Genomic DNA, 22,371 nt, shown 5'->3' with positions numbered 1-22,371 from the left:
TTACAATAAATATTTATATATATATATATATATATATATATATATATATATATATATATATATATATATATATATATATATATATATATATATATATATATATATATATATATATATATATATATATATATATATATATATATATATATATATATATATATATATATATATATATATGTGCTCCATCCCCACAAAAAACTAGTCAAAATAATCTATTATACGCTACTTACAAGCACAAGTAACTAGAGTTGAAAAGAATAAAGTTTTCTACATGGAGAAACAAAAATGATGACTAACCTGCAATTTGAACTTTGAACTTGCAGCTATGAAGGAGAATGTAGTTCTCTTTGTATTTGTAAAAAAAAAAATTAAATATTCGTTGTTTTTGGGAGATAGTAGCATACTAACGAACAAGATGAAAAATTTTGAAAGACCATAAATTATGGCTTCAATAAATAAAAAAAGGTCTTGCACTTTTAAATTTAATACATTTCAGTTCTTTTTTAAAACTTTTGAGTAATTACAAGCTAACTTTTGAGAATTTGGGTATTATATAAAGGACGTCTTCAACAAATTTTGTTTTAATTTGAAAAAGTCTCCAGGGCTTACACCTCACTACAAAAACGCACCCCAAACGTCCCGAACTGTCATGAACCGGAATTTTCACAGTCGGGATCGTGATAGCGCCTAATATTTCACTTGCTAGGCAAACCAACATTAGAGGTTCATTATTCCAATTCTTATACCTTTCAATAATTAACAGTAATTAAACTATAACAAGTTAAAATGAAAACAAAAATTCATAACAGCCTCAATATATATATATATATATATATACACACACACACACACACTATTTTCCGGATCTGGAGTCATAATTTACGAACTTATAAGATTTCACTACAAGTAAATGTCTGAAGGAAACACAACTGTTTCGAAGTGAAAGAAATAGTAAAAGAAAATGACTAAAAGGGGACTCCAGGGTCTGCGGATGCCGGGAGATCTACCTTGGGTCTCCTATAGGATGGATCCAGTAGCTAACCTGACGATTAGCTCGGGCCAGTACCAAAATCTGCACAGGAAGTACAGAGTGCAGTATCAGTACAACCGACCTCATGTACTGGAAAGTGTCGATTCTAACCTCGGCGAAGCAGTGACGAGGCTAAGACAAGACACCTCAAAATAAACCTGTGTAGTATAACAATATTTATACCAATAATAGCAATAAAAGAAACAAGAAAAGTAATATTGGGAGGGGGACATGCTGAGGGGATCACAAGATAAAGGATCATAACAGTAATAAGAACTTTGAGCAACCGATATACTTTAAACAATTAGAAACAAGTAACCATGGTAAAAGAAAATACACAACATCACCCTTCGTGCTTTTACTCTCAACCTCACCATATGAATCAATAGAAAAGCACGGCATCGTCCTTCATGAATTAACTCTCTTATAACATGGCACGACATCACCCTTCGTGCATTATCACTCACAATATGGAACGACATCACCCTTCGTGCATTAACACTCACAAAATATGGCACGACATCATCCTTCATGCATTAACATTTTCCCTCACCAAAATAATGAACAATAACAACAGGGAGATAGAAATATCAAGAACACGCCTTGCTTCAACATTTGGTTCCACAATACTAACCTCAACTTTAAGTCAATACCTAGTCAATACCAAAATCCATACACATGATAAGAATGATCAATACAACGATTAACTAGTCTAAGCATGAATAATATGGTCAAGAAAAACAACAAATACAAGAATAAGACCCAACCACATGCTATGACTTGACAACAACGCATAGGTACTCATCATTCAACTATACGTTGTACTCAACATTCAACCACGTAGCAAATAGACAAATAAGACTTAATCCCTCAAGCCAAGGTTAACCACGACATTTACCTTGCTCCAACGGCCAAACTCAAAGCTCAACCACGGCTTTTCCTCTCAAACGAGCCTCCAAACCAGTAGAATCTAGCATATTACCAACCAAACGCTTCAAATTAAGCCTTAGGAACTACCTGCGATTGCAAATGATTCAATTTAGGCCATTATTAAAAAAGTCAACAAAAGTCAACACCCGAGCCCGCTTGGTCCAAACCCTAAATCCGTACAAAAACCTGATTACCCATTCACCCCCAAGCCCGGATATATAACTGGTTTTGGAATCTGACCTCAATTTGAGGTCTAAATCCTCAATTTTCGAAATCTCATATTTCTACCTAAAAATCCCCAGTTCCACCATAAAAACCTTAGATTTTAGGTTGAAATCTTGTGAAATATAGTGAAAGATTGAAAGGAGATAGGTTAGCATCACTTACCAATGATTTGGGGAAGAAGGAGTCTTTGGAAAATCGCCTCTTATGCTTCTAGGTTTGAAAATTTGAAGAATGAGAGAAAAATCCCGTCTAAGTCATTTTTACACAACCGCAGATGTCGCAAATGCGAAGCCCGCAAATGCGAGAAAAGCATCGCAGATGAGAACCTCTCACATTTCTGCTGCCTTCGTAAATACGAGCATTTTGTTCGCAAATGCGGAACTGGAGGATCGCAAATGCGATCCCTTTATTCGCAAATGTGAAGATCCACCCCCAGCCCACTGCTCGCAAATGCGATTGTTTTTTGCAAATGCAAGGCTCCCATTTGCGAGCTAGATCTCGCAAATGCATAATCTGCAGGTTTGATGCACCCCAGCTATGATTTTTAAGTTCATCTCACTCTGTAGCCTATCCGAAACTCACTCGAGCCCTCGGTGCTCCAAATCAAATATGCACATAAGTCTAAAAACATTATACGGACTTGCTCGCGCGATCAAATCGCCAAAATAACACCTAGAACTACGAATTGAATACCAAATCGAATGAAATTTTTAAGAAAGCTTTAAAAATTATATTTTTTCAACAGGACGTCTGAATCAAGTCAAACTAACTCCGTTTCTCATCAAATTTCACAGACAAGTTATAAATATTATATTGGACCTGTACCGGGATCCGGAACCAAAATACGGACCCGGTATCAACAAGGTCAAATATCAATCAATTCTTAAAAACCATTAAATTTTCAGACTTTTAGTTTTCAACAAAAATTCATAACTCGAGTTAGGGACCTCCGAATTCGATTCCGGACATACGCCCAAGTCTCATATTTCAATACGGACCTACCGAGACTATCAAAATACGGGTCCGGGTCTGTTACACAAAATATTGACCGAAGTCAACTAAAATTAACTTTTAAGGCAAAAATTCTTATTTTTATCAATTTTTAGCATATAAGCCTCCCGGGTCAATACCCGGACTGTGCATGTAGATCGATGAAGGCTAAAATGAGGTTCTAAAGGCTTTGAAACAAAGAATTTGGTTCTAATACATAAGATAATCTATCGGGTCATCACATTCTCCAACTCTAAAACAATCGTTCGTCCATGAACGAACATAAAAAAGTACCTGGACTGGTGAAAAGGTGGGGATATCTACTCCTCATGTCCGAGTCGGACTCGTAGGTAACTACCTCAACGGGATGACCTCTCCACTGCACTCGAACTGAAGGATAACTCTTCGATCTCAACTGACGAACCTGCCGGCTAGAATAGCCACTGACTCTTCCTTGTGGGTCAAATCCTTGTCCAACTAGACAGTGCTGAAGTCTAACACGTGGGATGGATTGTCGTGATACTTCTGGAGCATGGACACATGGAACACCGAATGAAGTGCTGATAAACCAGGTGGCAAAGCAAGTCTGTAGGCCACCTATCCCACTCGCTCAAGAATCTCAAAAGGCCTGATATACCTAGGGCTCAAATTGCCTTTCTTTCCAAACCTAGTTACACCCTTCATGGGTGATACCCCAAGCAACACTCTCTCTCCGACCATGAATGCAACATCACGGACCTTACGGTCGGCATAACTATTCTTCTTGGACTGAGCTGTGCAAAGTCGATCCTAAATAATCTTGTACTTATCCAAGGCATCCTGTACTAACTATGTACCTAACAACCGAGCCTCCTAAGGCTCAAACCATCCGACTGGCGATCGGCACCGTCTACCATATAATGCCTCATAGGAATCCATATGAATGCTCGACTGATAATTGTTGTTGTAGGCAAACTCCGCTAGAGGCAAGAACTGATCCCACGAACCTCCAAAGTCTATAACACAAGCGCGGAGCATATCCTCTAATATCTGAATAGTGCGCTCGGACTGCCCGTCTATCTGAGGATGAAATGTTGTGCTCAACTCAACCTGCATGCCCAATTTACGTTGTACTGCCCTCCAGAAGTGCGAGGTGATATGCGTACCTCTATCGGAAATGATAAACACGGGCACACCGTGAAGACGGAGGATCTCGCGGATATAAGTCTCTACCAATCGCTCCAAAGAATAAGTAACTGCCACAGGAATGAAATACGCTGACTTGGTCAGCCTGTCCACAATGAACCAAACTGCATCGAACTTCTTCTGAGTCCGTGGGAGTTCAACAACGAAATCTATAGTGATACGCTCCCACTTCCACTCAGGAATATCTAACTTCTGAAGCAAACCACCAGGTCTCTGATGCTCACACTTTACCTACTGAAAATTTAGACACCGAGACACACATACAACTATATATTTCTTTATTCTCCTCTACCAATAATACTGCTGCAAGTCCTTATACATCTTGGCGGCACCCGAATGAATAGAATACCGGGAACTGTGGGCCTCCTCAAGAATCAACTCACGAAGTCCATCCACATTAGGCACACAAACATGACCCTGCATCCTCAAAACTCCATCATCTCCAACAGTAACCTGCTAGGCACCATCGTGCTGCACTGTGTCCCTAAGGACAAGCAAATAAGGGTCATCATACTGTCGATCTCTGATACGCTCAAACAAAGAAGATCGAGCAACTGTACAAGCTAGAACATGGCCGGGCTCAGAAACATCCAACCTCACGAACTGATTGGCCAAGGCCTAAACATCTAATATAAACGGTCTCTCACCAACTAGAATGTATGCAAGGCTGCCCATACTAGCTGACTTCCTACTCAAAGCATCGACCACGACATTGGCCTTCCCAAGATGATACAAGATGGTGATATCATAGTCCTTCAATAGCTCCAACCACCTTCTCTGCCTCAAATTGAGCTCCTTCTGCTTGAACGAATACTGCAAGCTCCGATGATCTGTGAATACCTCACATGGCACGTCGTAAAGATAGTGCCTCCAAATCTTCAGCGCATGAACAATGGCTGCCAGCTCTAGGTCATGAACGGGGTAATTCTTCTCGTGAACCTTTAGCTGCCGCAAAGCCTATGGAATTACCTTGCCACCTTGGATAAATACCGCACCCAGTCCAATACGAGATGCATCACAATATACCGTATAAGATCCTGAATCACTGGACAACACCAACATCGGCGTCGTAGTCAAAGCGGTATTGAGCTTCTGAAAGCTCGCCTCACACTAATTTGACCATCTAAACGGGGCACCCTTCTGGGTCAACCTGGTCAACGGGGCTGCTATAGATGAAAACCCTTCCACAAACCGACGGTAATAACCTGCCAAACCCAAGAAACTACGGATCTTCGTGGCTGATGTAGGTCTAGGCCAGTTCTGGACTGCCTCAATCTTCTTAGGATCCACCTGAATACCCTCCGCTGATACAACATGCCCCAAGAAGGCGACTGAGTCCAACCAAAACTCGCATTTTTAAAACTTAGTATATAACTGGTTGTCTCTCAGAGTCTGAAGTACGATCCGAAGATACTGCTCGTGCTCCTCTTAGCTGCGGGAGTAGATCAAGATATCATCAATGAACACAATCACAAAGGAATCCAGATAAGGCTTGAACACCCGGTTCATCAAATCCATAAATGTTGTTGGGGCATTTGTCAGCCCAAATGACATCACCAGAAACTTATAATGCCCATATCAAGTCCGAAAAGCTGTCTTAGGGACATCAGATGCCCTAATTCTCAATCGATGGTAGCTAGACCTCAAATCGATCTTTGAAAACACCTTGTCACACTGAAGCTGATCAAATAAGTCATCAATCCTCGGCAATGGATACTTGTTCTTGATAGTGACTTTGTTCAACTGCCGATAGTCTATGCACATCCTTATCGATCCATCTTTCTTCTTCACAAACATCACGGGCGCATCCCAGGGTGAGACACTAGGTCTAATAAAGCCCTTATCAAGAAAATCTTGCAACTGCTCCTTCAATTCCTTCAAATCTGGCGGGGCCATGCGGTATGGCAGAATAGAAATGGGCTGAGTGCTCCAAACCAAGTCAATACAGAAGTCAATATACCTGTTGGGTAGTATCCCTGACTGATCTGCAGGAAATACCTTTAGAAACTCTCCGACGACTGGTACAGAATCCATGGAAGGAACCTCCTCACTAGAATCACGGGCATAAGCCAAATAAGCTAGACACCCCTTCTCGACCATACGCCGAGCCTTCATATAAGAGATAACCCGACTGGTAGAGTGACTAGGAGTCCCTCTCCACTTTAATCGGGGCAACCCCGGCAAGGCTAAAGTTATCGTCTTGGCGTGATAATCCAATATAGCATGATAAGGTGACAACCAATCCATACCCAACATAACATCAAAGTCTACCATACAAAGAAGCAAAAGGTCCACACTAGTCTCAAGACGCACAATGGTAAACACACACGAACGATAAATGCGGTCTACTACAATAACATCTCCCATAGGTATGGACACACATGTGGGAACTCAAAGAATCACGGGGCACAACTAAATATGAAGCACAATAGAATGTCACATACGAATAAGTATAACCCAGATCAAAACGAACTGAAGCATCTCTACTGCAAACTGAAACAGTACCTGTGATAACGGCATCAAAAGACTCAGCCTCAGGCCTGGCTGGAAAAGCATAACAGCGGGGCTGGGCCCTACCACTATGGACTATATCTCTAGAATGGGCCCTAGCTAGCTGGCCTCCACCTCTAGAAGCCTAACCTACACCTCTAATGGCCTAACCACCATCTCTAGCTGCCTGACCCCTACCTCTGGATGGTTGAGCGCGCGGTGAAGCACTCGATGCCAGGACCATGGCACGAGAACCTTGATGCTGAGAACTGCTAGATGCACGAGGGCAAAATATAGCAATGTGCCTTGAATCACCATAAGTATAACCGGATCTCGGCTGCTGTGACTGTTGACCCTAAAACTGACCCTATCAACCCGAGTAACCACCCTGAAAACTCTGGAGCGAAGGTGTACTAATGGAAGCTGGTGGTGCACCGTAGACTAGCTGGTCGGAATAATGCATATGAGGGCCACGATTACCTAAAGCACCATGGGATGCATGGAGTGCTGAATGAAACGGCCTAGGAGGATGACCTCTACCAAAAGCACCTCGGCCTCCAAATGAGGCCCCACTAAATCCACTGTAGTGATGCGGCCTCTTGTTAGACCCCTGATCACTCCCCTGAGCTAAAACCATCTCGACTCGCCTGGCAACATTGGCGGCCATCTGAAAAGAAATATCACTCCTAGTCTCCTTAGCTATCTGCAATCTGATAGGCTGAGCAAGTCCCTAAATAAACCTCCTCGCCCTCTCTCTCTCGGTAGGAAGTAGAAGAATAGCATAACAGGCCAAATCCACAAAACGGGTCTCATACTGAGTGACGGTCATACTGCCCTGCTGGAGACGCTTGAACTGCCTGCGATATTCCTCTCTCAAGGTGATAAAGAGGAACTTCTCAAGAAATATCTGAGAGAACTGGTCCCAAGTAAAAGCAGGTGACCCAGCTGGTTTGGTCAATACAAAGTCATTCCACCATCTCTTGGCATAACCAGTCATGTGAAACACAGCAAAATCGACCCCATCGGTCTCCACTATCCCTATGTTTTGTAACACCTCATAGTAGCGGTCAAGATAATCCTGGGGGTCCTCAGAAAGTGTACTATTGTAGTGAACTGGAAAGAGTTTGGTAAACTTATCCAATCTCGATAAAACCTCGGGAGTCATAGCATGATCATCACTGGCCTGTGCCACAACAGCTGGCTGAACTACTCCAACTAGCTAAGCTACTAGAGCCTGATACTGGGGAGCTACCTGCTCTGGGGTGTGAGTAGCAGGAGTCTGTGCTCCTCCTCCAGCCTGAGAGACGGCTGGTGCCATGGGAAAAGTGCCAGTCTGGGCTACACTCTCCATTAGGCCCACCAAAAGGACCAAGGCATCCTAAAGCACTGGGGTGGCTATGAATCCCTCGGGAACCTGAGCTATTCCTACTGGGATAGTCTAGGCTGGATACTCCTCATTATACTCTACCTGAGGCTCCGCCGTCGGTGCTATTGCTCGGGCTTTGGGCTGAGCCCTGCCCCTACCTCGACCTCTTGCACGGCCTTGGCCTTGACCTCTGTCCCTCGTAGGAGCTACCACTGGGGGATCTGGCTGCTGATCAACTGAGGATACAGTACATGTTCTCGCCATCTACGAGAGAACAAGAGTAGAAGAGTTCAATTAGCAATGACTTAACAAAATCGCACGACAGAAAAGAATAGAAGTGACATTGTTCCTAAACACTGTAGCCTCTGGGAGATAAGTACAGACGTCTCTGTACCAATCCCCTAGACTCTACTAAGCCTGCTCGTGAATTGTGAGACCTAGGAAACCTAGTGCTTTGATACCAACTTATCACCACCCGGAATTCCTACCGTCGGGATCGTGATAGCGCCTAACATTTCACTTGCTAGGCAAGCCAACATTAGAGGTTCATTATGCCAATTCTTATACCTTTCAATAATTAACAGCAATTAAACTATAACAAGTTAAAATTAAAACGAAAATTCATAACAGCCTCAATATATATATATACACACACTATTTTCCGGATCTGGAGTCATAATTTACGAACATATAAGATTTCACTATAAGTAAATGTCTGAAGGAAACACAACTGTTTTCGAAGTGAAAGAAACAGTAAAAGAAAATGATTAAAAGGGGACTCCAAGGTCTGCGGATGCCGGGAGATCTACCTTGGGTCTCCTATAGGATGGATCCAGTAGCTAACCTCACGATTAGCTCGGGCCAGTACCAAAATCTGCACAGGAAGTACAGAGTGCAGTATCAGTACAACCGACCTCATGTACTGGAAAGTGTCGATTCTAACCTCGGCGAAACAGTGACGAGGCTAAGACAAGACACCTAAAATTAAACTTGTGCAGTATAACAATATTTATACCAATAACAACAATAAAAGAAACAAGACAAGTAATATTGGGAGGGGAACATGCTGAGGGGATCATAAGATAAAGGATCATAGCAGTAATAAGCACTTGGAGCAATCGATATACTTTGAGCAATTATAAACAAGTAACCATGGTAAAAGAAAATATACGGCAACACCCTTAATGCTTTTACTCTCAACCTCACCATATAAATCAATAGTAATGGTACAACATCACCCTTCGTGCATTAACTCTCTCATAACATGGCACGACATCACCCTTCGTGCATTATCACTCACAAAATATGGCACGACATCACCCTTCGCGCATTAACACTCACAAAATATGGCACAGCATCACCCTTCATGCATTAACACTCCCCCTCACCAAAACAACGAGAAATAACAACATGGAGATGGAAATATCAAGAACAAGTCTTACTTCAACATTTGGTTCCACTATACCAACTTCAACTTTGAGTCAATACCCAGTTAATACCAAAATCCGTACATATGATAAGAATGATCAATACAATAATTAACTAGTCTAAGCACGAATAATATAGTCAAGAAAAACAACAAATACAAGAATAAGACCCAACCACATGCTATGCCTTGACAATAACGCATAGGTACTTGTCACCTTACCTATACGTTGTAATCAACATTCAAACACGTAGCAAATAGGCAAATAAGACCTAATTCCTCAAGCCAAGGTTAACCACGACACTTAACTTGCTCCAACGATCAAACTCAAAGCTCAACCACAACTTTTCCTCTCAAACGAGACTCCGAACCAGTAGAATCTAGCATATTACCAACCAAACGATTCAAATTAAGCCTTAGGAACTACCCGCGATTGCAAAGGATTCAATTTAGGCCATTATTGAAAAAGTCAACACCCAGGCCCACTTGATCCAAACCCAAATCCGGACCAAAACTCAATTACCCATTCACCCCGAGCCCGAATATATAATTGGTTTTGGAATCCGACCTCAATTTGAGGTCTAAATCCCCAATTTTCGAAATCCCTAGTTTCTACCCAAAAATCCCCAATTATCAACAAAAATTCATAACTCGAGCTAGGGACCCCCGAATTTGATTTCGGGCATACGCCCAGGCCCATATTTCAATACGAATCCACTAGGACCGTCAAAATATGGGTGTGGTCCATTTACTCAAAACGTTGATAGAAGTCAACTAAAATTAACTTTTAAGACAAACATTCTTGTTTTATCAGTTTTTAGCATATAAGCTTTGCGGGTCAATACCTGAATTGCGTACACAGATCAAGAAAGGCTAAAATGAGGTTCTAAAGGCTTCAAAACACACAATTCGGTTCTAATATATAATATGACTTATCGAGTCATCACACGAACGTCCGGACGTACGCCCCGAATTTGTCACGATCCAAAACTCGACCTGTCGTGATGGTGCCTATCATGGTATAGGCAAGACGACATCTCACACATATCAACATTTTTAAAACCCAAATATGCGATAATAGATTTAAATATTTAAGGATCTCGTAAAAACTGGACATAAACATCGAAACTCAATACAAAATTCTTCCAAAAGATTTGAGTGTCACGGAGTGCATGAGCATCTGCATAACATCACAGTCAAACCAATAGAACACTGCATAGGAAAGTAGAACAGTAAACACAAGAATAAAAGATATAGGAAGCGAGTCAAGGTCTGCGGATGCCAATGCAACTACCTCGATGATCTCCTAACTAATGAAATGTCAGGAATCAACAACCGTCGTGCCCGAAAATGCCTGGATCTGCACACGAGGTACAGGGTATAGTATGAGTACAACCAACTCAATAAGTGTCACAAATAAACAAGGTAAGGTAATAGAAGCTTAATTTGTTGAGGTCACTAGTTAAATAAGTGCAATTCTGTCCTTTTCGATTAACATAGTATAAAATTTAAAGCTAGCTCATAAGGCCTCGTGATATGAATATCCGTGTGTGCATGTGTACTGATTCTCAATTACCTTGGTCTAAATCAAATAAATGATCAAGAAAATACGAGTTCCACACATTGCACGAACAACTCACGTGCAAACAATAGAATCTGCACGGACAACTCACATGCGACACAGATAACTCACGTGTCAATAATATCAATATATGGATCCGCACGGACAACTCACGTGCCAATAATATCAAAACATGGATCTGCACAGATAACTCACGTGCTACACAAACAACTCACGTGCCATTAACATAATCCACCCGGCATAGCCATAGGCCCTAGTCCAAAATATTATACAGAAGCAATAAAGCAAGTATACAGGTAGATAATGGATGAAATACGATTCTCTTTCCCTTGGACTGATGTAAATAACATGCTAAAGTGTAGGCATGTGCAAAGTATGCTATCGTAGCTCAATCCGGCAATTCCATCAATGAAAAGCATTTATCAAGTTCGTTCAGGGAATAAACTTCTAAGAAGACTTATCATGGCTCAATTAGATCATATAAGCTGTTACAACATGTTAGATATCGAAGCTCGAAGTTTAACAGTCATTTCTGGGATTATAGGAGCCCGAGCACAACTCTAACATGAATATACAATCCCGGTGCCCATATATGGGATCATCCCCACACATGTGCGCACCCAAAAGAACATGGCTATCATAACAATTCCGGTAACTGGTGCCTCAACTGAGTTTAAATACAATACTTACCTCAAGCAACTCGAATCACTCCGCTAGCAAGCCCTTGCCTGGCGAATCAGCCTTCAAATGTCTCGAATCTAGCCATAAACAATTCGATACAACCAACACGAGCTAAAGGAATCGATTCCATAAGAAAATATTAAGTTCTTAGTCAAAATCAAAAATTCAACTCAAAAGTTAGCCCTGTGCCCACGTCTCAAAATCCAATAGAAATCACAAAATCCGGAAGCCCATTCCACCATGAGTCTAACCATACCAAATTTACCAAAATTCGATACCAAATCGTCACTCAAATTCCCAAATTAAACTCTCCAAATCGCTAGCCTCAAACTCCCAAATTACACCTCAAAACCACACAATCTAGGTGGAACATTCAATGGGGAAACATAATTATTGAATAAATTTAACCACAAGTGACTTACCTCAAGAATACCTTCGAAATCCCTCTCAAAGGTCGCCTAAGCCCGAGCATGAAATATCCAAAATGAAGAAAATCTCAGAAACCCTCGAATTTAAACACTGGCTAGTGCTTTCGCACCAGCGGTCGAATATCCGCACCTCCGGAATCGCTTTTGCAATAGAAGTTCCGCTTTTGCGGAAGTCACTTAAGCCCATAGTGTTCCGCACCTGCGGAAGCGCTTCTGCGACCCTTGATCCGCTTCTGTGAAGACAGCCTACGCCCCCTTCTCCGCATCTGTGGAGCCTTTCTCGCACTTGTGGGCTTGCAGATGCGGAAGACCCCTCGCACCTACGTCCTACCCCAACCTAGCCCAGCTCCTCACCTGCACAAAATCAGTCGCACCTGCAGCCAAAACCCTTGCAGGTGCGATCACACCAGAAGGCTCCCAGCTTCAGCAATGCTCTAAGTCCCATTTTTCATTCGTTAACCACCCGGAACCCACCGAGGCCCCCGGGACCTTAACCAAATATAACAGCAAGTCCTAAAATACAATACGAACTTAGTCGAGCCTTCAAATCACATCAAACATCGCTAAAACCACGAATCGCGCATCGATTCAAGCCGAATGAACTTTTGAACTTCTAACTTCTACATTCGATGCCGAAATCTATTAAATCACGTCTCATTGACCTCAAATTTTTCATACAAGTCACAAATGATACCACATATCTACTCTAACTATCGAAACCCCAATACGGACCTCCAAATCACTATCTGGACACACTCATAAGTCCAAAATCACCTAAGAGAGCTAATGGAACCATTAAAACTCCATTACGGAGCTATTTACACACAAGTCAACATCCGGTCAACCTTTTCAACTTAAGCTTCCAACCTTGAGACTAAATATCTCAACTCATTCCGAAACCTCTTCGGACCGAACCAACTACCCCGGCAAGTCACATATCAGCTATAAAGCATAAAATGAGCGGTAAATGGGGGAACATGGCTACAACTCTCAAAATGACCTGCTAGGTCGTTACATACTCCCCCTATTAATCAAACGTTCGTCCTTGAACGGGTCTAGAAACGTACCTGGGGTCCCAAATAAGCGTGGATATCTACTCTGCATCTCCCGCTCGATCTCCCAAGTAGCCTCCTCAGTTGGCTGATCTCTACTATATCTTCACTGAAGCTATATCCTTTAACCTCAACTTTCTAACATGCCGACCCAAAATGGCCACCGGCTCCACATCATAAGTCAAATCACCACCCAACTGAATCGTGCTGAAATCCAAAACATGAGACAGGTCTCTAACATATTTTCGGAGCATAGAAATATGACATAATAGATGCACACTCGACAGACTAGGTGGCAAGGCATGCTTGTAATCCACCTCTCCAATGCTCAAAAGCACCTCAAACGGACCAATATACCGAGGGCTCAACTTTCCCTTCTTTCCGAACCTCATAACACCATTCATGGGTGAAACCTTGGGCAGTACCTTCTCCCAACCATGTAAGAGATATCACAAACCTTCCTATCAGCGTAACTCTTCTATATAGACTACACCATGTGCAGCCGATCCTGAATCAATTTAACCTTGTCCAAGGCTTCCTGAACCAAGTCGGTACCCAATAACCTAGCCTCCCCCGGCTCAAACCAACCCACGGGAGATCAACACCGTCTCTCATACAAAGCCTCACACAGAGCCATCTGAATGCTCGACTGGTAGTTGTTGTTGTAGGAAAATTTGCGAGTGGTAGAAACTAATCCCAAGAACCTCCGAAATCCATGACACAAGTGCCTAGCATATCCTCCAATATCTAAATAGTGCACTCAGAGTGTCCATCCGTATGAGGGTAAAATGTTGTACTCAACTCAACCTGGGTGCCCAACTCTCGTTGCACGACTTTCTAAAATTGCATGCGTGAAAGCGAACAATCTCACGGATATAAATCTCAGCCAACCGCTCTGAAGAATAGGTAGTCCCAACTGAAATAAAGTGCGCGAACTTAGTTAGTCGATCAACAATCACCCAAATAGCATCGAACTTCCTTGAAGTCCATGGGAGCCCAACTACAAAATCCATGGTGATACGCTCTCTTTTCCACTCAGAAATCTCAAGCTGCTGAAGCAATCTACCCGGTCTCTGATGCTCATACTTCACTTGCTGACAGTTTAGGCACCGAGCTACGAACCCTACTATATCCTTCTTCATTCTCCTCCACCAATAATGTTACTTCAAGTCTTGGTACTTCTTTGCGGCATCCGGATGAATGGAATTTCGCGAACTGTGGGCATCCTCAAGAATCAACTCACGTAGCCCATCCACATAAGGCACACAAATCTGACCCTGCATCCTCAACACCCCATCATCCTTAATAGTAACATCCCTGACATCACCGTGCTGAATCGTGTCCTTAAGGACAAGCAAATGGGAATCATCATACTGACACTCTCTGACGTGGTCAAATAAGGAAGACCGAGAAACCACACAAGCTAGAACCCGACTGGGTTCCAAAACATCTAATCTCACAAACTGGTTAGCCAACGCCTGAACATCAACTGCAAGAGGTCTCTCACCAACAGGAATGAATGCAAGGCTACCCATACTCACCACCTTTCTACTCAAGGCATCGGCCACCACATTGGCCTTCCCGGGATAATACAGAATGGTAATATTATAGTCCTTTACAAATTTAGATCCTTCTGTTTGAACAAGTATTGGAGACTACGATGATCTATAAATGCCTCACAAGACACACCATAGAGATAGTGCCTCCAAATCTTTAATGCATGAACAATGTCAGCCAACTCTAAATCATGAATATGGTAGTTCTTCTCATGGGGCTTCAACTAATGTGAAACTTAAGCAATTACTCTACCCCCTGCATCAAGACACACCCAATACCAATCCGAGAAGAATCACAATACATTGTATAAGAATCAGAAGATGCAGGTAGAACTAGAAGTGGAGTTATGGTCAAGGCAGTTTTGAACTTCTGAAAGCTCTCCTCAGACTCATCCGACCACCTGAAAAGAGAACCCTTCTAGGTTAATTTGGTCAGAGGTGATGCAATAGACGAGAAACCCTCCACGAAGTGATGGTAATAACCGGTCAAGCCGAGAAAGCACCGAAACTCCGTAGTTAAGGACGGTCTGGACCAACTCTGAACCGCCTCTATCTTCTTTGAATCCACCTTAATCCCCTCACCGGACACCACGTGCCCTAAGAAACCCACCAAACTAAGCTAGAATTCATACTTGGAGAACTTGGCATAAAGTTTCTCCTCGCTCAGTCACTGCAACATAATCCTCAAATGCTAGGCATGCTCCTCATGGCTACGTAAGTAAACCAGTATATCATCAATGAACACTATGACAAGCAAGTCGAGATAAGGCTGAAATACAATGTTCATCAGATGCATGAATGCTACTGGGCATTGGTCAGCCCAAAAGACATCACAAGAAACACATAATGACTATAACGGGTCCTGAATGCTATCTTTAGAATATCTGAGTCCCGAATCTTCCACTGGTGATACCCAGACCTCAAATCAATCTTAGAGAACACCCTCGCTCCCTGAAGCTAGTCAAATGGATCATCAATAAGTGAAAAAGGATACTTGTTCTTGGTTGTAACTTTGTTCAATTGCCTATAATTGATGCACATCTGCATGGTACCATCCTTCTTCTTCACAAACAAAACTGGTGCACCCTACGACGACACACTAGGCCTAATAAATCCCTTATCAGGAAGTTCCTGAAGCTGCTCTTTCAATTCCTTTAACTCAGCTGGTGCCATACGATATTGTGAAATAGAAATGGGCTGAGTTCTAGACACCAAGTCAATACCAAAGTCAATATCTCTGTCGGGCGGCATGCCCGACAGGCCTACAAAAAATGCATCCGGAAAGTCTTGCACCACCTAAACAGAATCAAAAGTGGGAGTATCAGCACCAACATTCCTCACAAAGGCCAAATAAGACAGACACCCCTTCCCAACCATTCGTTGGGCCTTTAGATAAGAAATCACTCTGCTGGGAACATAATCTAAAGAACCTCTTCGCTCTATCCTTGGAAACCCCTACATCGCTAATGTCATAATCTTAGCGTGACAATCCAGAACAGCATGACATGGAGACATCCAATCCATACCCAAAATCACATCGAAATCAACTATACTAAGCAATAAAAGATCAACTCTAGTCTCCAATCTACCAATAGTCACTACACATGACCGATATACACGATCCACAACAATGGTATCGCCCATTGGCGTAGATACATTAAGAGATAAAACTAAGGACTCACGGGGCATATCCAAATAATGAGAAAAATATGATGATACATACGGATAAGTGGAACCATGGTCAAATAATACAAAAGCATCCCTATGGCATACTGAGACAATACATGTGATCACTGCATCTGAAGCAACGATATCTGGCCTGGCAGGAATAGCATAAAATCGGGTCTGACTGCCACCTCATTGGCCTCCCCCTCTAGGGCAACCTCTAGCTTCCTGGGCCCCATCCCAAGCTGGTTGAGTAGGAGGTGTGACTGCTGGTGCTGATATCATTGGCCGAGAACTCTGTTGTGGAACTTCACTTAACAATCTAGGGCAATCTCTCTTGATATGACCTATGTCCCTGCACTCAAAACAACCCTTCCTCTGATGGAGTTGCTGCTTCTAATAACCCGAGGAACTGCCTATAGAAACCTGAGCAAACGTGCCATAGTGAGAACTCTCTGCTGGTAGTGCACTGAATGAAGACTGGACTGAGTGAGCATTATAAGAACCATGGCTAATGATGCACCACGATCAGTTGGACGAGTCGTTTGAGCGGGCCTATAAGGATGGCCCCTGTTGTGGTAGGACTACCCCTAGAAGGAACCCACTGAAACCACCCGAACTGAGAGGCCTCTTGGCCTCCCTCTCCTCACGCTCCTGACTACATACCATCGCTATCTGCTGAGCAATATCAACCAACTCGTCGAACATAGCACCGGATACCCTCTCCCGAGACATAAGAAACCGCAACTGATAGGCAAGACCATTAAAGAACCTCCTAATCCTCTCCTTTTCAGTGGGAACCAACCAAACTGTGTGACGAGCCAACAAGACTGTGGCACAAACTTCTCAAGAAGAGAATAGAGAACTCATTCCATGTAAGTGGTACTACACCTACCAGCCTGCGCCTCTCACAAGCCTCCCACCATCTGAAGGCAGCCCCAGTAAACTAAAATGTAGTGAATGAGACCCCACTCACTATAACAAAAAGGCTTTTAGCGGCAATTAAAATACTTTTTAGCGGCAATAGAAATGGCCGCAAAATCATTTACCGGCAATTAGTTTTTGGCCGTTGTATCGGGCGTCGGCAAATCTATTGGTGGCCATTAGACCAAGTGCTGGTTAAGACCTCTTTATGGCCGGTAAAAGTCCTTAAGTTTTATCGGCATTTATTTTCCGGCAATTGCAATGGCCATGAAAATCCCCCTGCCATTTCATAGGTCAAATATCCTGCAACCTTTAGTATTACCGCTAAAAACCAATTTAATGAATGATAAAAGGAACCTCTTTTGGAGGCAAATACAATGGCCGCTAAGCGATTTTAGAATTTAGGTTTTTTCATCTATTAATGACTTTTGTTATGGATGGTAAAATCTGATTGTTATAAAAGAGGATATTTAGTGACTTTTGTATTTTGCTGCTAAACATTATAGAAAGAACTATCCCAACATTTGCAATGCATGTTGTACCTATTTACATTCCACAATAATAATATTAATTCACTTCAAACAGCTCAATGCACTTCATTAAATCCATAATTTGAGAGTGCAAACAACATAAAAATGCTAAATTATTTGAATCCAATAATATTTCGCATCTAATTAGTTATTTTATCAAGTAGCTATAAGCTCGATAATAAATTACATCGGACAGATTCTCCCAACTCTTGATCACATGAACTTTCACATGCTATATCTCTGAACATCACAATATATCACCTGAAATGATAAAACAAAATGAATATAATATAAATGACATATAAAGTTCATCAATAGTCAAGAAAAATAGCTGCTTGACCTTTACATATACTGGCGGCATATCAAGGAATTGCTACTACAAAATTTAATCAAAACCAAGTGTACAAGACATGCATTTCTTTTTTTGCTAACCATTACAATATAACAAACCTCAAAAAGATTTATAGAGTTCGAAGAAAGTCAAATACCAGTTCAAACAAAATATATTGTGTTACACTTAACAAAGAGCATTTTCTTTTGTCTTTAGCAAATCCTAGATCTTTGAAACACTGTAATGCCTATTTTTCCCAATAAAACTCTTACGGTAACAGATAAATTTATATGCCTATGACACTTCAGGATATAAATGAGACGGAAATTTCATTATTCATGATTCTACAAGTAACATCAAGTAGACAACATCATTGTTTAAACTCATTTAAGTAGTTGGATTTTTAAGTCCACACAGTTATGTTTCAGCATAGAGATTACTTTATGTAATTTAGTGCAACGGTAGACATATTTTTAGCAAATTACAACTCCTAAATTTTCAGCTTTTTGCTCTTTTCAAAAAATAAATGAAACTTCAAGAAAACACCTTTCAACCCCATGCCTAATCATACTTAATTCAAATTCCTCATCTGCTAATAACATATCAGCAATATAGCCCATCTTTCAGCATAACAAAGTAATAATCTATATATATATATATATATAAGTAACTAAATAACTTTTGATATTGAAAACTCTAAAGGAAAAAAATCTCTCTTTTAATCTAATATTTCAGTGCTCATCCACATTCAGAGGGTATTCCATTCTCTTCCCTAAAGAGAAGATAAGATATTCAGAAAAGAATACAATCACAGTCTAATAAAATTATCCACAACGAAAATGAAGTTGACGAAGTTGACAGATAGATTGTAGACAACATATATCACTTGAACCAAATAGAGATATTAGTTAAAAAAACTGAACAGTTAATGAGTTAACAATGAAATTAGACTAAATAAGAGATACTAACCTAGCTTTGTTCGAATAAGTATAATTGGTACTCCGGGAACATAATGTCTCAATTTAGGAATCCGCTAAAAAATAATAACAAGAGCAAGAAATAAGGTATTCCTTCAGAGAAATTATAAAATATCACCAACCATAGAAACGTTTCATTTTTCTCTTTAACAGACAACCTTTACCCGTTCATTTCTAGTAAACATACGAAATCCTAAAATGCCGGAGTAGAGTACTAGTATTTTTAGTATATTCACCAGTCGTCTTCACCAAATAACTAAAGTGAAAACTAAAACAAGCCAAGGTTTGCATGAACTTACTTCAAGTAACAAGTATTGGTATTACAACTAGCGTACACATTTCTCCGCTGTATTATAAAAAAACAAGTAAAAGTACTATAAAGAAACTTGAAATTAAGAAGGAAGTCTACCTTTTTTTGGAGACATTTTTGTAATTGTGCTTGCTAGCGAGAAATCTTTCTGTCTGAAATTCTAGATACATCTGCCCATGATAGCTCAAGCCTCAAGGGTCTTATTTTATTGTAATCTTCCTTCCTTGTTCAATCAAATAGTAGAGGTAGTCAATAATATCACAACGATATTAAACCAACAACGTTAACTAATGTCCTGGATAAAAAGTATACCAGCAGTATCCCGCAGACTCAGATTAATAGTGCTACCACCGGCAATCACATTTGCTCTAAAATGTCAAATACAATTAGGACTTAATCCTGAACGCAAGATAACAGAGAATTGAAAATATGATACATCGTAAAGATGAGTGGATCAATATATATATATATATATATATATATATATATATAAATTTAACTTGCATAATCATCAATTAAGCTAACTCTTTAAGACTTCAATTAGGGAACAACCAAGCATCTAAATTAAAAACTAAACTATTCAAGTTCAGAAGCAAAGACAAGCTCTTCAATAATAAGCCTTCATCTTTATAATAGAATATCCACATATTCAATCACAAGGTCCTATATTTGAAGCGTTCTTCTCTATTCTTTTACAGAAGTTATCACCAATACAAAAGAATTCTGCGGACAAATAATTTAACCAAACAACTTCAAGAAGAAGTTCACTAAGCTAAACATTGCGAAAGACTATTTTCAATATGGAATCCCTTCCCCTCGTCATATCAAATGCATAAACGATATCATACACATAAAAAAAAGGACTTACTGCTATTGCTAATCAAAAGGAGCTTGATGAGCTAATCTGTAGTCGTGATGGGCTAGAGCAGGTGGAGCGGCCATTTGATTTTCTCAAAAAATAATGAAGGGGAACTACTCCAACCCTAGATATAAGAAAATCACCTTAGCAACTGCGAGAATGTGAGGAAAACTGATCAAATTAGAATAAAATTAACTGAAATTCATATGTATGAGTATATGTACAAGGATTTATGCATACATACACTCTCATATCAGATCGGAGAACAGTAAATGAAGAAAGAGAAAAATGAATATATGTTTGAGATCTACTAAATAAATGGATGATATAACGAGAGAGTAGAAAGAGATAGTTGTGTTACCTGGAATTGGTTGCCGGCGATGAGATAGAAATCAATTGCAGTGGCGGTAATGGTTTCAGCAGCGGTTAGATAGGTTGAGTCTTTGTGATGTATTCCCAAATTTTTCAAATTTCATTTTGTTATTTTGAGAAATTGGAGGGAATATTAGGTGAGGGTAAGATAAAATACTAAAATTTCTTTTGAATTAGCTGCTTTTAGTGGCCAGTCATTTTTTTTGCCGGTACAAGAGTATCTTTTCCTGACCAATATCTATTTGCCGGTAATCTTTCTCATAAATAAATGAATTAGCGGCCATTAAGCTATTGCCACAAAATAATTACCGCTAAATACTTATTTTGTTGTAGTGACTGGTCTCCAGAATACCTGTTGTACGAAGAATCCGCTGGCACCTATCCAAGAAGTCCTGGTCATCCTCAGACTTAGCCCCACTAAATGATGGAGGTTGGAGTCTCCATAATCTCTCTAGTCTCCTCTACTCATCATCAGTCATAACGGGACCCACCTGTGCCTGAGCAACTGTAACTAGCTGGGCTAGTAGTACCCCGGTGTCTGAAGTCCCTGCATCAACTGCTCTGGAGTATGGGCGGTGGGAGTCTAAGTACCTCCCCCGACCTGAGAAGTGGTTGCTGGGTTAGAATAAAAATTGCCTGAGCAAGGCTGGTGCACACAGTCAAAATTTGGGCCAAAGCCTCCCAAAGGCCTAGAATCACAATGGGCACAGTTGGTGCCTGAGCTGGCCCTACTGGCTCAACCATATCTGGTACCTGCTCTTGAGCTGGAGCAACTGGCTGTTGTACGAGCTGCACCTCTGCCCCTACTGCAGCCCATACCACGACCCCAACCTCTCGTGGCCCTAGCCAGTGGTACTGGTGGCCGTCCGTCCTGACCGGTAGCACTTGTGCTCACCATTTGTGAGAGAATAAAATAACAGAATTTTAGTTGTCAGAGTCAACAAATCTCCACGACAAAAATACAAGAATGTGAAGTTTTTCTAAGGGTTCGTCAACCTCTCAAATATAAGTACAGATGTCTCCGTACTATTCCGCAAGAGTCTACTAAACCTATTAATGACTCGTAAGACCTATGTAACTTAGATTCTGATACCAACTTGTCACGACCCAAAATCCGAGCTGTCGTGATGGTGCCTATCATGGTACTAGGCAAACCGACATCTCACACATACCAACATTTCTAAAACCCAAATATGCAGAAATATATTTAAATAATTAAGGATCTCGTAAAAACTAGATATAAACAATAAAACTCAGTACAAAATTCTCTCAAAAGATTTGGGTGTCACGGAGTGCATGAGCATCTACATAACATCACAATCAAACCAATAGAACATTGCCTAGGAAAGTAGAACAGTAAAAACAAGTCTAAAAGATATAGGAGGTGAGTCAAGGTCTGCAGACGCCGAGGCGGCTACTTCGATGATCTCCGAACTGATGAAATGTCAGGAATCAGTAACTG

General features: G+C 41.0%; 1 long non-coding RNA gene across 3 annotated transcripts; it reads right to left on the bottom strand.

Annotated features, from left to right (window-relative positions):
* Positions 1-18,089: 18,089 nt before the first annotated feature.
* LOC107768680 (uncharacterized) lies at positions 18,090-21,135 on the bottom strand. 3 transcript variants are annotated; one of them, XR_012695990.1, is made up of 5 exons: positions 20,899-21,135; positions 20,547-20,688; positions 19,778-20,077; positions 19,361-19,424; positions 18,090-18,321 (listed from the first exon to the last, which is right to left on the bottom strand). It is a non-coding gene; the product is annotated as an uncharacterized LOC107768680 (long non-coding RNA). The 3 variants fall into 3 exon arrangements; XR_012695988.1 differs by having other exon boundaries at positions 19,778-20,046; XR_012695989.1 differs by lacking the exon at positions 19,361-19,424 and having other exon boundaries at positions 19,778-20,046; positions 20,899-21,133.
* Between the last annotated feature and the right edge of the window lie 1,236 nt (positions 21,136-22,371).

The sequence above is a fragment of the Nicotiana tabacum genome, chromosome 10 (assembly GCF_000715075.1).
Source record: "Nicotiana tabacum cultivar K326 chromosome 10, ASM71507v2, whole genome shotgun sequence".
Classification (NCBI taxonomy): Eukaryota; Viridiplantae; Streptophyta; class Magnoliopsida; order Solanales; family Solanaceae; genus Nicotiana; species Nicotiana tabacum.
Note: the sequence above shows the minus strand (reverse complement) of the source record. Positions and strands in the feature narration are given on the sequence as shown.